The sequence below is a fragment of the Zootoca vivipara genome, chromosome 12 (assembly GCF_963506605.1).
Source record: "Zootoca vivipara chromosome 12, rZooViv1.1, whole genome shotgun sequence".
Lineage (NCBI taxonomy): Eukaryota > Metazoa > Chordata > Lepidosauria > Squamata > Lacertidae > Zootoca > Zootoca vivipara.
The window spans coordinates 42492108-42507015 of NC_083287.1; the positions used below are offsets into that span (position 1 = coordinate 42492108).

The window sequence follows — 14908 nt, forward strand, 5'->3', positions numbered from 1 at the left end:
CTTAGAATAGTTTAGTAAATGCAAGTGGATAATAGGTAATATCCCCTTCAAGTAAGCATTGGGGGTAACATTTTTTGCTCGTGTGTGTGAGTGTTCTGATGAAAGATACTCCCCTCCTTGGTGTGGGATAATACCCACCTTGTTTTAAGTTGCAGCTGAAATCTCAAAAAAAAAAAAAAACCGCACACCAAAAACACACACAACAACCCACCACAACCCCCATTGAATATAAGCCAGCAATCAACAACCCTGCTATTCTTTCCCCTGCTGACATGGAGCTATTCTTACCAGAATTAGACACTGATAGAGAAAAACGATAAAATCCCAGCAGTACTAGACTGTTGGCGAGCAGCAGTTCAGTCTCATCACATTTTATGCCAGGCATTCTGATGTTTGAATGAGAGAAGCTGCAGGATGGCAGCGGATAGCAGTTTCCAAATTCTGTAGCAGGCAGGAACTGCTGCTGCAAATGGCTTTCTATCTCCTAAAGAAAATATGAAACAGAATCTTTCATTTCCTTCTTCTCGAATGTGTGCATTAAACTGTGGGAGTTTGTTTCTCAGGGGTTGCTCAAAACTTTGAGGTAGCCCCTGCCCTACCTTCTGGGAATACCCTTCTGGCTACCCCTGCCTTAGGGTCTTGCTGACATGAAACTTTCCCAGAAGCAGTATTAGTGGGCCTGCCTATAGCATAGATCAGGGGTAGGCAACCTAAGGCCTGGGGGCCGGATATGGCCCAATCGCTTCTCAATCTGGCCTGTGGACGGTCTGGGAATCCACGTGTTTTTACATGAGTAGAATGTGTGCTTTTATTTAAAAGGTATCTCTGGGTTATTTGTGGAGCATAGGAATTCGTTCATTCCCCCCCCCCCCAAAAAATACAGTCCAGCCCACCACATGGTCTGAGGGACAGTGGGCTGAAAAAGGTTGCTGACCCCTGGCATAGATTAAAATAATCGATAGGCACTTGCTTAAAAGCTTTTATTTCTTCCAAATGTCTTTTACCCTAGAGTAGGGCCAGGGAAGCATTTTTAGCCTGAGGGCTGCATTCCCTCCTGGACAATATTCCAAGGGCCACATTATCATCATCATCGTCATCATCATCATTGTAATCATGATGTTTATGTACGCTGCTGAGAAACTTTGTTAGTTGTGGCATATAAAGATATTAAATGAATATTTGAAAATACGCTACAAAATTGCAAAACTGCAGCAAATTTTAAATTTACTATCCAGATTTTCAATCACACCCTGTCTCTGGCTAATTTCAAGTGCTGCCTGTAAAGTTTTGCTAAAGATCTTTAATGACTCTCTGCCACATTACAGTGTTAAGAATGGAGTCTTGCTTGTTGCAGAGACACTGGTGGTCAGTGTCAGGGTTGGAGTCAGACGCTGGTCAGCACGAAAGTCACAGGGCTCCATTGTCAGTGAAGTCAACTCTTTATTCATTATTCAGGAAACACAGAGCTCAGCAACACTTCCCAGGAGGTCTTGCCCCTGTGGAGCAGATGCCAGGACTGGAGGTCCCTGTCTTCCACCCTTTCGAAGGCTCCTCCCAAATGTTTCCCAAGCAGTCTCAAACTGTGCCTGTGCACCTCACACCTCTGTTCTGCTCACCTCATTATACTGCATGTTCTTGGAGGCCAGGGGGGAGGAGTGCTTGTCACAGCAGGAGAGGGAGAGTCCTTGAATTCTGCAGTGGCCTCTTGAACCCCCCTTCTCTGCTTCAGCCTCAGAGTCTGAACCGCTCCCTGTCAAAAGCGCTTCCTGCTCACTAAATTGCCCCTTCAGCATCTGGCTCCTCCTCTCAATCTTCTCCCTCTGACCTCTCCTCTATGCCCCACCACCACCCCCTAGCTCTAAATGTTTCTCCTCTGGGGTTTCCATTGAGGGTTCCCTGGCTGGTTCCTCCCACCACTCCTCTTCGTCCAGCCAGTCCCTGATAGTCAGCTGCAGAATATTGCGCCTGCAAAATCGGTTTTTGTGTTGCCAGTTACTGACTGAGATCATAGTTCATATTCTAATAGGGGTCGGCAACCTAAGGCCCTTGGGCCACAAGCGGCCCATGGGGGTCATTTAACTGGCCCATGAGCCGCCCCCGAACTGAGCCACCTGCCCGGTGAGTCCCTGCCTGGTGCACTAAACCGGTGCAGCACAGTGCAGGGACTCGCTTTTTGCGGCGCTGAAAATTGCATCTGTGTAGATGCAGAAGCTGTTAAATTGCGTCTGCACAGATGCTGGAAATCTCATGCGTGCGCGATCCGGCCCACAGAGGGATCTCCGCTGGAGTGAACTGGCCCAGGCAAGGTAAACCTTGCCGACCCCTGAATTAGAGGAAGAGAATGGCAAGTTTTCTCCGGAGTTGTCCTTATACTGCAGTTGTGTTAGGTAAAGATATATATATATATATTTGTGTAGGCCCTAATGAATTTGAAAGGTTAACAATGAGGCTGCTATCTTTCCTCTCTTTATTTCTCCTCATATAGCCATTGTCATTAGTGGAGCTGCTGTTGTGTCGGCAATCTCTTGTAAAGAGTGAATATGATGACTTAAGAAGATACAGGAAATAATATTCCCATGCAAGCCTGGGGAAACGTATGGTCACCCAGTCACAAGTTCTCTCTAAACACAGTAGTGAGAGAGAATTGTTTTAAAACAATGGCAGATGGATATGGAAGTATTCTACAATAGAGCAATAAGCAACTTCCTAGCAGCAAGGTATCTCTTGCAAATTTCAGATCTCAGGATTTAGTTTCACCAGTTCTGTGGACCATGAATAATTCATCTGGCAGTTAAAAATACACGCTGATTCTTGGATCAGTCTTTTTCCAGGCTATAGCTAATTTATGGATTTATTTCTTGAAGGAATAATTCAGATTTGGGCTGACAGATCTTTAAAAACTCAGATAATATCGTTTTATTAAGGATGAAGGGGGTCCTTTACAGAATCTGATATGGATTATATAACCAAGTATAAGAATGGTTAGTATAATACTAACATATCACCTAGATGTAATTCAAAGGAGAGAAGCACCAACACTTTTACATTCTTTATTAAATAAATACAGGTATTATGCCAGTATTATAGGCAGCATGGCAAGAGATAATCTCCGTGCACGAGAGGAAAAAATAATTGGGCTAAAGGGAATCACTGTGGTCAAATTTCTTCTGATTTATTTCTGTTACTTAAGGCTGAATTAAGTGAAAACAGCAGTTCATTGTGGATTTTGCCTCTTCCTCCTTGCCCCTAAGGTCATATATAATCATTTTATAGCTTGTTTTATCAATTTGTATAAGATACCCAGAGGGTGATAATAAAGCATTTTAAACAAAGACAGTTGAACGGCAAAATCTTAAGCAAGGTAAATTAGGGGGGAAACATAAAACACAGAAATACAAATGACAGATAACACAGCGGATTCATTATAAATTGGTGGATTAAAATCATTCAAAAAAGGGAAGCCAAATCTAAACCAGATACATGTAACATAAATGATGAAGGTGCCAGGCCAGTCTCTCTGTGGAGTGCTTTCCCTTTAGGGAAGAGGACCTCTCTCCAGTTGCCACCTGCTTCACCTTGGTTCTCAAACAAGTTCATAAAAGAGAAGACATTCCTTCTCCAGACCCAAGCTATATAGAGTCTTGGAGGCCAGAACAAGCACTCTGAGTTATAACCAGAAACAAATAAGATGACTGTGAAATTTTCAACACTGATGTAGCAATGCCCTGGCAGCTAGTACCAGCCAGTCTAGGTGCTGTGTTATGCAGTTTATATTTTTGTAGGATTTTTCAATGGTGTTTCATATATATGATTTCACTTAAACGTTATACACTACAGGACGTTGCCTGTATAACATCTCGTAATAGCCCTTTCTTGTGTGTGCAAAGGAAGTAAGTGTGCCCAGTGTAATGAAGAGTGTGGTTCGGAGTGCTCCTCTGTTGACCATGAAGTTCATAAATTTGCCTTCTTGAGGCTGCCATTCTGCATGGTTTGCACTCAGGCCAGTGAAGCTGAATGGTGGAAGATTCAGGACAGGGGGAAAAAAGATAATACTTCTTCAGCCTACACATAATTAATGATGGAATTCACTCCCAGAAGATGTAGGTAGTAATGACAAGCAATTTGGATACCTTTGAATGAGGATGAGGCAATTTCTTTCTTTTTTAATATATATTTATTAATTTTTTTATAATAACAAAACATTTAAAACTACAAACATATCATATACAAACAATAGAAAAACAACAAAAAATACAAAAACAATTCACTCAATCTTATATTCCGTATCTTTATCAACTTCCTCCTTTCCCTCCCGTCTATGTTTCTATATATCACTTACTTAGCACTTTCTAAATCTTAATAACATTCTACTTCATAATTATCCAATCTAAATATTACTCTTAATCCCTTTTCAATCAAAAATTTCCAAAACCTCATAATATAATTTTAGTCTTAAGAGCATAATAACCTCCTATAATATATCTAAATCTTCATGCATAATACATTAATCTATCTTACTTCTGCAACCTCCTTTTTCTCCCAAATCCTTTATTGAATACTTCCAATCTTATAATTCTTCTCTAAATAAACTTTGAATTTCTTCCAATCTTCTTCCACTGATTCTTCTCCCTGGTCTCGGAGTCTCCCAGTCAACTCAGACAGTTCCATGAATTCTATCAGCTTCATCTGCCAGTTGTCTACCGTAGGTATATCTTCAGATTTCCAATTCCTTGCTAATACAATTCTAGCTGCTGTTGTGGCATACAGAAAAAAGGTAATATCTTTCTTAGGTAATTCCTTTCTTGTAATTCCAAGTAAAAAAGCTTCTGGATTCTTAATAAATGTGTTTTTAAACACTTTCTTCAACTCATTATAAATCTTATCCCAGAAGCTCTTTACTAGGGGGCATGTCCACCACATATGGTAAAAGGTTCCTTCCACTTTCTTACATTTCCAACATTTATTATCTTGTTTATGATAAATCTTAGCCAGTTTTACTGGTGTAAGATACCATCTATACATCATCTTCATCATGTTCTCTTTTAACACATTACATGCAGTAAATGTAATGAGGCAATTTCATAGAGGATGAAGCTATCAATGACCACTAGCCACTGCTTGAGGCAGGCTGCCTTTGAATACCAGATGAGCATTGCAAGTGGGAGGCGGGAAATGCTGTTGTGTTCAGGTTCTGCTTGTGAGCTTCCTATTGGTGTATTCTAGTAACGAGGACTTCCTTTGATCACCGGTCTTCAAAGAAATTGGATTAATTTGTAATACAACAGTAGGCCCAACTCCTTTTTTTTGCTGTGCTAGGAATAATAGATGCATCAAATCAACATTTATCTCACTGGGATATGTTGACATCTTTGCTGATGGCTGCTGCTGCTCTGCGACAGGCCTGTCAGTAGAATCATGGCATACTCAGGTGTAGTCCATTGCTGCGACCGATAATTTGGCCTGCTAGGTAAGGGTGTCCGGAGGTCAGATGAGTCCTTTATCATCAATCAATTGTTAGCCCACACTTTCCCAGTGCAGTGGGGTGGGGGTGGGAGAGCCCCAAATCCACATTAATTGTGCAAACTGAATTAGCTGGGGTGTAATTAAACGCCACCTGCAAAATTGCAACGATCAGGAAGCGGCCTTAGTGTCATGTATGACAATGTGATTGGAGCAACGTTACATTACTATATGGCGATAAAGTCAGGCCCGCCATCAAATGTACCTCTGGAGATACATCTGGCAAACCTGTATGATGCATATGCTTCTTAAAAACACATTCGTTGCATTCACATGTTACATTTCTAGGTGTACACTTAAAAGCAATGTGGGAAGAGGCCTTCAAAGGCTTGGGGGGGGGGACTGTGCATAGCAGCGTGTCAAATAAATGTGTACAGCTTCAGTTCTCATATTCCTTTTTTTATCTGGAGGTTGTTGTACTTTCTCCTTGACATAAAAATATGTGCAATAAATTATTTAGATACTGTTTGTCAAGAGAGGAGCTTCCTTTCCCACACATTCTCCTCTGTCTCATTTTGTCGCTTTAGATGGTGATGTTTTTGGAAAGCTGCTTTAATACTGTCAATTGCTAGCCTGGTAATTTTCGTCTTGTTGCCATTTGCATGTATTTTTTGGAAGGGGTGGGGAAACGGGATGGAAGGGATGGCATTAGTCCTTTACCAAGCACCCTCCTTTGTCTTCTGCAGAAAAGATTGCAAATTATAATTCTGCATATTAAAGAAGCAGCTGTGTTATCCTTGAAATCTCAGATTTCACATGCAAGTAGCTTCTAATTATTTTCTGAGTGAAAAGGTTCAAAGTAATCTGAACAAGGTTTGTTTTTCGGTTTGTACACTCTAACTAGGCATAATAAATGGGTCAGGATCATTATGAATTGCACACACCCCTTCATTTCTATACACAAAGGAAGTCGATTTAAGACTTTCAGGGATTCGATAGAATTTTTCAAAAACAAAGGGCTTAATGAGTCCTTATAGCTCATAAAAGGAATGCTTGAGTCTTCTCAATGTGCTGGAAAATGAAGATGGTGTAAAGCCGATAAACATTTTTAAAAGCAAAAAAAGGAGGGATATAAGACGGAAGCATTTCTGTGTATTAACAAAAGAAAAACACCCCTCTTTCAACACTTTGGTCACATTCACACCATACATTTTAAAGCACATGATTCCCTCCAATGGATCCTGGGATCTGTAGTTTGTTACGCATGCTGGGAATTGTAGGACTTTGAGTCATAAACTAGTTCCCAGCACTCTTGGAGGGAAACTCATAACTGTTCAAGTGGTGTAAGGTAAAGGTAAAGGGACCCCTGACCATTAGGTCCAGTCGTGACCGACTCTGGGGTTGCGCGCTCATCTCGCATTATTGGCCGAGGGAGCCGGCGTATAGCTTCCAGGTCATGTGGCCAGCATGACAAAGCCGCTTCTGGCAAACCAGAGCAGCACATGGAGCACCAAACCAAACCAAACCAGAGCAGTACGCTGTTTACCTTCCCGCTGTAGCGGTACCTATTTATCTACTTGCATTTTGACGTGCTTTCGAACTGCTAGGTTGGCAGGAGCTGGGACCAAGCAACGGGAGCTCACCCCGTCACAGGGATTCGAACCGCCGACCTTCTGATCAGCAAGCCCTAGGCTCAGTGGTTTAACCACAGCGCCACCTGGGTCCCTGTTCAAGTGGTGTAAATGTGCTTTAAAGTTATGGTGGACTTCAGAACATGAAATGGTTTGGGGAAAACATGATATAAATTGACTCTTTGGTTGAGCTGAAAGGCTGCTTCACACATTGCAATGTTCCTAAACAACATGTGGAGAGAGATCTTTTGGACTTATGAGTGTCACCCTGCTCTGTATTACATTGGTTACTAACGTTGCTGGGTTTTTCTTAGAATTGATGCAAATGTGGTTGAAAAATCAATTAAAACATTATTAAAAAGAATGAATACAGAACAGTGAACAAGTACCCTTGTTAGAGAGTTGTGATTGGCTTCAGCTACCACTGATTGTATACTTCGTGGCAAATCCAGATTTGCTGTTCAGTAATGTGTGATTACCCTTAATATGACCCTTAATTCTCTGGCTCTTTGCTGCTTCTTCTAAGAACTTTTGGCAAATGCTGTTTGTTCTGCTGCTGCAGGTCATGAGAAGGGAAGAAAGGGACTGCCTAAGCAGTTCTGTTGGAAGAAAATCTCTCTCTCTCTCTCTCTCTCCCTCTGTGTCTGTGTCTGTCTATCTATCTATCTATCTATCTATCTATCTATCTATCTATCTATCTATCTTTCTATCATCTATCTATCTATCTATCTATCTATCTATCTATCTATCATCTATCATTTATCATCTATCTAGGGCAGCGCACACACAACTCTGATAGTGTGTCTTATTTTAGAAGAGTATTTGTATTTGTTTGTGCGGTTCCAGTTCTTTAATTACATACTGAAAGCAACCATAATGCAATGCTGATTGCTTTTTCAAGCAAGAAATGCCTTTATTTTCCCTTTGTTGTTCTTTGCATACGCCTGTACCTGAGCATAATCTTTAACTTGCTCTGTCAACCTCTGTAAGAAACAGAAAGAATTATGAATGAAATAATGGTAAAGAAAGATCTCGGTTTTAATAACAGAGGATAACACCGGGCTCAGCAAGATTTACGTTCATTCACTTAATGAGGTCACAGAATCAAGGCAGTGTTAAGATTCTTCAGGAGCAGCATGAAATGATAAGTTTCATCTTATTCCATTAGAGGGTGGAATTAACCTCCCTGGTAATTTTGTCGTCATTGGACTGTCATGTATTCAGCAGTCATAAAAATGCTTCCCTCCCTCTCTTGTCAGCTCGCCTAATATATATGCAGGGGAGTTTTTGGTTACCAAATTGCTGCTCAGTTTTCCTTTTGACATGTGAACATTTTCAGGAGCAGAGCATATCTGCCTTGACATAAAGCAATCACAATGATAGGTTCTTCCCTTTTCTCAGAATAGTTGACCTGGCATTCTTCCCTGGGAGACTTGGTCTTCCTCCTTTCACTAGAACAGAAAAGCAACCGGCAAGCACCTGTCTTTCATTGTGCTCTCCTCTTCTTGGGTATCGCCTTATGCAATGAATTTTTTAAATTTTAAAAATCATTTGTACTTGAATGAAAAGCTGGCGTTCAGCAGCAGCTGTATTAGAAATGAAGAGGTGCTATTAGTCTTGCTCGCCTCTTTCAGGGTTTTCTAAGAGAACTTTATAAGTGATGCCAATGCTTATATGATTAGACCAGAGGGACTTCCTTCAATAGAGTTTTTCAAAATCAAATGCAGGGGTCAGTGTGAGTGTGGTTGCGTGTGTAAGAATGCAACAACAGATGGCTTATTTTAAGTTTTTATCACTCTCCTTAAAGGGCAGGCAACTCTGTAGCCTTTGGCTAATTAAACAAGCTATGGCTCACTGGAAGGACAGATCCTGAAGCTGAGGCTCCAATACTTTGGCCACCTCATGAGAAGAGAAGACTCCCTGGAAAAGACCCTGATGTTGGGAAAGATTGAGGGCACAAGGAGAAGGGGGGTGACAGAGGACGAGATGGTTGGACAGTGTTCTCAAAGCTACTAACATGAGTTTGAGCAAACTGCAGGAGGCAGTGGAAGACAGGAGTGCCTGGTGTGCTCTGGTTCATGGGGTCACGAAGAATCGGACACGGCTAAACGACAACAAATGGCCTTTTAAGCAGTGGGGGGTTATTGTTTTTGTTTGTAACTATTTTATGGGTTTTTGTGTTTTTATACCTGTAATCCTCAGATGAAGGGTGGTACAGTCATACCTTGGTTCTCAAACAGAATGTGTTCCAGGAGTCCGTTCGACTCCCGAACCATTTGAAAACCAAGGCGTGGCTTCCGATTGGCTGCAGGAGTGTCCTGCAGCCAATTGGAAGCCGTGGAAACTGTGCCAGATGCTTGGCTTCCCAAAATCGTTCACAAACCGGAATGTGCACTCCCGGGTTTCGATTGTCCGGGAGCCGATTTGTTCGGGAGCCAAGGCGTTTGAGATCCAAGGTACGACTGTATAGAAATTCTAATCACTTTTGACCAGTTTTCAAAGGCAGTCCACATTTAGAGCAGGAGTGCAAAACTTCAATTTCATTGCACTGATTGCACCAGGGACTGGCATTGTCAGATGTCTGCTGTGATGTACACACACTAGCAGAGGTCTCACTGCTGACTCCCTGGGCCCTCTCTTTGCCATTGCTACTGGTGCCTGTTCATCTGCCATCTTCAAATCGTGAGAACAAAAACAAGGAGAAAGAGCCTCTGTTTCCTTGTCCTCTTGTTCTGGACAATGGTATAGATTGAGCTGGAGCAAACAAATGAGCTGTGAGTGACTATTGGGGGGCGGGGAGAAGGAAGCAACTCTAGCAGAAGACGTCTCCACCCCCATCGCTCAGCCCAGACACTGAGGTCCAGCTCCGAGGGCCTTCTGGCGGTTCCGAGGGCCTTCTGGTGGTGCCTGCCCTGTGGAACGTCCTCCCATCAGATGTCAAGGAAATAAACAACTATCTGACTTTTAGAAGACATCTGAAAGCAGTCCTGTTTAGGGAAGTTTTTAATGTTTGAAGTTTTATTAAAATAAAAAAATCCTTCCAGTTTTATTGTGTTTTTAATATTCTGTTGGGAGCCGCCAAGAGTGGCTAGGGAAACCCAGCCAGATGGGTGGGGTATAAATATATTATTATTATTATTACTATTATTATTATTATTATTATTATTATTATTATTATTATTATTATTATTATTAAATTACAAGGGCCAAGTAAGGGTGTCTTGCCCAAGGACTTCCCAAAATTTGAAGCCAACACTATTTGGGTGTGACCAGTTGGTCCATTTAGTCCAGGAACTTCATCTCTAGCAGTACCCATAGCAAGAAACTCACTGAAGGCATTATCAGTGCAGAATGTTTGTGCACAATTTTTTATTCCTGCTGAGAGGCATGCATAGGCTGTCTGCAAGAATAGAATTTTGATTGCTGCTGAGAGGAGTGAGCAAAGGATTATATAACTCCAGCTGGTATTTGTTTAGGCTGTAGAAATCTAGGGAGACAATTTGAGAATATGTGCTGGAACAAGAACTGTACAAAAATAGAATTTAAAAATCACTTCCAGAAAAGCAGCATGGATTCGTTCTTGGGTACAGAATGCTGTTATGTGCACATAAGTTGAGGAAAGGGCAAAGTCTGTAGTGAAGAGTCTACTAGTTGCTGGGACTGGTGAGCAATACTTTATAGAAGTACTTTTTAGCATTGATAAGTAATCTTTGGCCCTACAGATGTTGTTAGACTCCAAGTCTCATCAGCCTCAGCCATTGTGGCCAATGGTTAGGGATGATAGGAATTATGGTCCAAAACATCTGGAAGAAAACCGGTTCCCCATCTCTGATTTGGAGCTGGGGGATATTACCTTACCTGTTCTGGGCTGTTGGTGGTCAACCACACCAGCAAGGAAGTCTTTCACCCTCCTGCCACTGCCTATGCATGACCACAGACAGGTAGCGATGAACTGACTGAATCCCTGCTTGATAACCAAAGTAGGGCAATAGGTGCAGGTCAGAGTTTGCTCATGATGTCAGGGTGAGCTGTAGGTAGCTGAGTTGAGCCAGGGAGTTGTAGAATCTTTAAAGCCCCAAATACTTAGTCCCCAAATATCGGAAAAAATTGCCTCCATTCCTATAGATCTTCTAGGGCACTGTTTCTCAAACTGGAGCCACCTGTTGATGGACTACAACTCCCATCATCCTGCTGGCTAGAGATGATGGGAGTTGTAGTCGCAGGTTCCAAAGCTCTCAGGAGCTCTCTCTACAGTAACTCAGAGCATGGCTTCTAGCGTGGCCGCCCTTGTTCTGTGGAAGAGTATTCCTGTTGAGATACACAGCAGGCACCCATTATCTGCACTTTCCCTAAACAATTGAAGATCTTTCTTGGTCCCAATAGCCCTTCCAAGTTGGATGAATAAGGCAGCCCTGTTTAGGGAAGCTTTTAATGTTTAATAAATTATTGTATTTTAATATTTCTGTTGGAAGCTGCCCAGAGTGGCTGGGGAAACCCAGCCAGATGGGCGGGGTATAAATAATAAATTATTATAATATTATTATTTGCCGTGGGTGACTACTTGGTGTTTGTTTTTTAAATTTATCTGCTGCTGTTACTTTGTCTGCTGAGGGTTTTTTTAGCTGTTTTATTGCATTCGGTACATCTCCTTGAGATGTGTGTAGAAAGCGATAAACAATAATATAATAGTTTGCATCAGGATTTAATGCAAGTTACAATTTCTGCTCTTCTTCCAGTTATTTAGGAAAAGTACATCATGAGTCAGATCACATTAGATTATTCCTCAGGAGTAGCTTTGAATCTCTGGTTATAATATATAAAAATATAAACTCAGCAAGCACTTTTAAAATGCATTGTGCTCTTTGTACCTTGAGTCATGACTATATCAAAGGGCAGGCTTTTGAGCCAGAAAATGAACCTCCACCCCTTTCCTGGTCCTGGAAACTTGAAGTGGCATTCCTGACTTCTGTTTGAAAGTGCTTCATTTGTTAACAGGAGTTGAGTGCAAGCCTGGCCCATGTGAACGTATCAGAAAATAAGTCTGAAGTTTCCCTCCAAAGTGTCTGTGTGCATTCTTGTTACTTAAGCTTGTTTCTGTAACGTTTGTGATAAAACCAGGCAACAATCACTAGTGTTTCCTATTGCACACCCAGGGAAGCTGTGATGAGAATTCTTCAGAAGCAGCTAGTTGCTAGGATACCTGGCCTTCATTCTTTTTGTGGCTGTCTCCTTCCTGTGCACTAATGAGTTTAAGGAATTTCTCTCTCTCTCTTTAAAATGATGCCAGTAGGCTTTCACTTTTGCATTCCACCTCACTTGCATAATTATTTTCCTGGTCACTGTTTTTAAAACCTTGGGTCCCTTAAGTGAAGGATTTGGAAAATTTGGAACAATACATAACAAGCTTATTTACTAATATGTCACATTTACTAATGCGCCACCAAGAGGCAATTCTGTCCTGAGTGCCTTTGGGGATCAGAGTATATCTAGGACTGAACTGAATGAGTACCAACTATGCTGGATGGCCTGGAAGTCTTCTTCTTTGGTCACAGACCTCTGATTGGAAAGTTTGCCTGACAAAATTTCCCAAAGAATAGTGCAGGCATGTCCAACAGGTGGATCATGAACCACTGGTAAATCCCTGGACGTCTGTGGTAGATCACTGGTAGATCATTGGCTCCCCCCAAAGAAGCTGAACAACTGTGGCTCCCCTAAAAAAAAGCTCGACATTTTACCTCCTCCCTGAAAAAACTCAACAGCTTTGACCCGAACCCCCCAAAAAGGGGGTAGATCACTTGGTCACTTGGTCTCTTGGGAGTTGGCCACCACTATAGTGCATTTTTAATAGGCACAATCTCATGCCAGCTTTTTCCAAACAAGATAAGTGGCTCCTGTTTTGACCTTTGGCATGAACTTAAGGAAATGCCTGGCAGTGTGATTTGTGTGCCTAAACCATATAATAAGTTGATTTACAGCTGTTTACATCATGATTGCCCTCCTTGCATTGCCAGCCTTTCCCCATCTATTCTTTTTTCTGGACCTTTAACATGAGGTGATAGTGTGCATGCCCGTGCTTTGAAATAAAATTCTCAGGCTGACTTCTGCTGTGAAAGGCAAAAGAACAGATCAGACTGGTCCCTTCCTCCCCAGTTAGTTTGCAGATCACCCTAATGGACGGCACAAATGAGAGGACCATTTCCTCACATTGCCCTGCATTTGCCGCTAAGTGTACATTCAGCAGGGAACTGCAGCTAGTCCAGGCTTCCTGGGCACCACAGGGACACCTGTGTTTGAAAACACTCATTTGCCAAAGTCACACGCTTCTCTTTTAAAGTGCACTCATGAAATCATAATGTATGAAGACGTCCTGTCTCATTTAGAGAATCATCCAGAAAGTAAATTGGGTGTTCATTTCTGCCCAAGTTGGAGAATCCCCATCACTTCCAATTCATTTCCCAATTCTTCCTTGTGGACCTGTCAAGGAGAAAATTGGGATAATATACCATTCTCCCCATGGAGTGAGCCTTTTACATAGAGAAGCATTCAGACTTGTAAACCTCCCCCCCCCCAGTATAAAGTGGTACAGTCCAGAGCAGTCTAGTAGCAGGTATTATTTCTGCATGCTTGTGTGAATCCACCCCGTAAGTCATGACTGGCGAAATTAATTATGTGATGTGGTGTTGACGATCTCAGCATTTGCTTACCTCTTGCAAATGGCAACCAGTGAAGTGGGAAAGGGTCAGGGAAATGCTAAGTGGGATGATGTTGGGTCGCAAGCCTTCTTCCACTGGGGAGATGTGGGTCAGTAGCCATGTGTCCCTCGTTATTTCTAGTTCAGGCCTGTTAAGCAGCATAGATTACATGGAACTCAACAGCTTGCGACTGTAGAGGGAGTAAACTGAGATTCTCAACAGCTTTGACTCTTACCGTAATAGTGGGGGTATTCAGAATGGGTCCGCCTTTAGTACTTAGCTACAAGTCAGCCATTAAGCTGCTGGGAGGTAGCTGGGAAACCTTCATTGACTTGGCTGCTGTGTGACTAGGTTGGAAATGAGCTATTGAAAACCACCCTTATTCTTTCTCCTCTCCTGTGTGTGTTCCTCATACATAGGAAGTGGACGTAAGTGGAAACACACCTTTTTTGCCCACATATGCTAGGTTACAGTAAATGTCAAAACAAAATTAAAAAAAAATCCTTCCAGTAACATCTTAGAGACCAACTAAGTTTGTCCTTGGTATGAGCTTTCGTGTGCATGCACACTTCTTCAGATACCTGGAAGGTTGATGGACTTCCATTTCATGCTACTGGAAGGAATTTTTTATTTTGTTTCGACTATGCCAGACCAACACGGCTACCTACCTGTAACTAGGTTAATTGTGTTGACCTATTTTTAAACTTGGAAGGAGTTACCTTTCTTTAGCAATCACCCAGCTAATAGTCACTCAGTGCCCACATCATTAGTTACAGCGGTTTAAGTCTTCTGCAGTGGGTGGGTAGAGGTTCACTCATACAAAATGTGCAATAGTCAATTCCAATGCACCCCATCCTGCTTTGGTCATTCCAATGCACCCCATCCTGCTTTGGTAATGCAAATAAGAGAATTTTTGGGAACGGGCTGTAGCTCAGGGGCACAGTGTCTGTGTTCTATGTAGAAGCTCCCATGTTCAATCCTCCACATCTCAAGGCAGTGTTGACAATACGGAGCCATGTGGACCTGGTGGTCTTCCTAGGTTCCTGTTTCTCTTAACTCAGGCTAACCAAGAAAAAACAACAGCAACTCATTGTGGGATTTGGTCAAACAAAGATTAATAATATT

General features: G+C 42.1%; 1 protein-coding gene across 1 annotated transcript in view; it reads left to right on the forward strand.

The window, feature by feature from the left end:
* The window catches only part of CCNY (cyclin Y), a 105815-nt gene that overhangs the window by 51278 nt on the left and 39629 nt on the right, over positions 1 to 14908 (forward strand). The gene's annotated exons all lie outside the window — the stretch shown is intronic.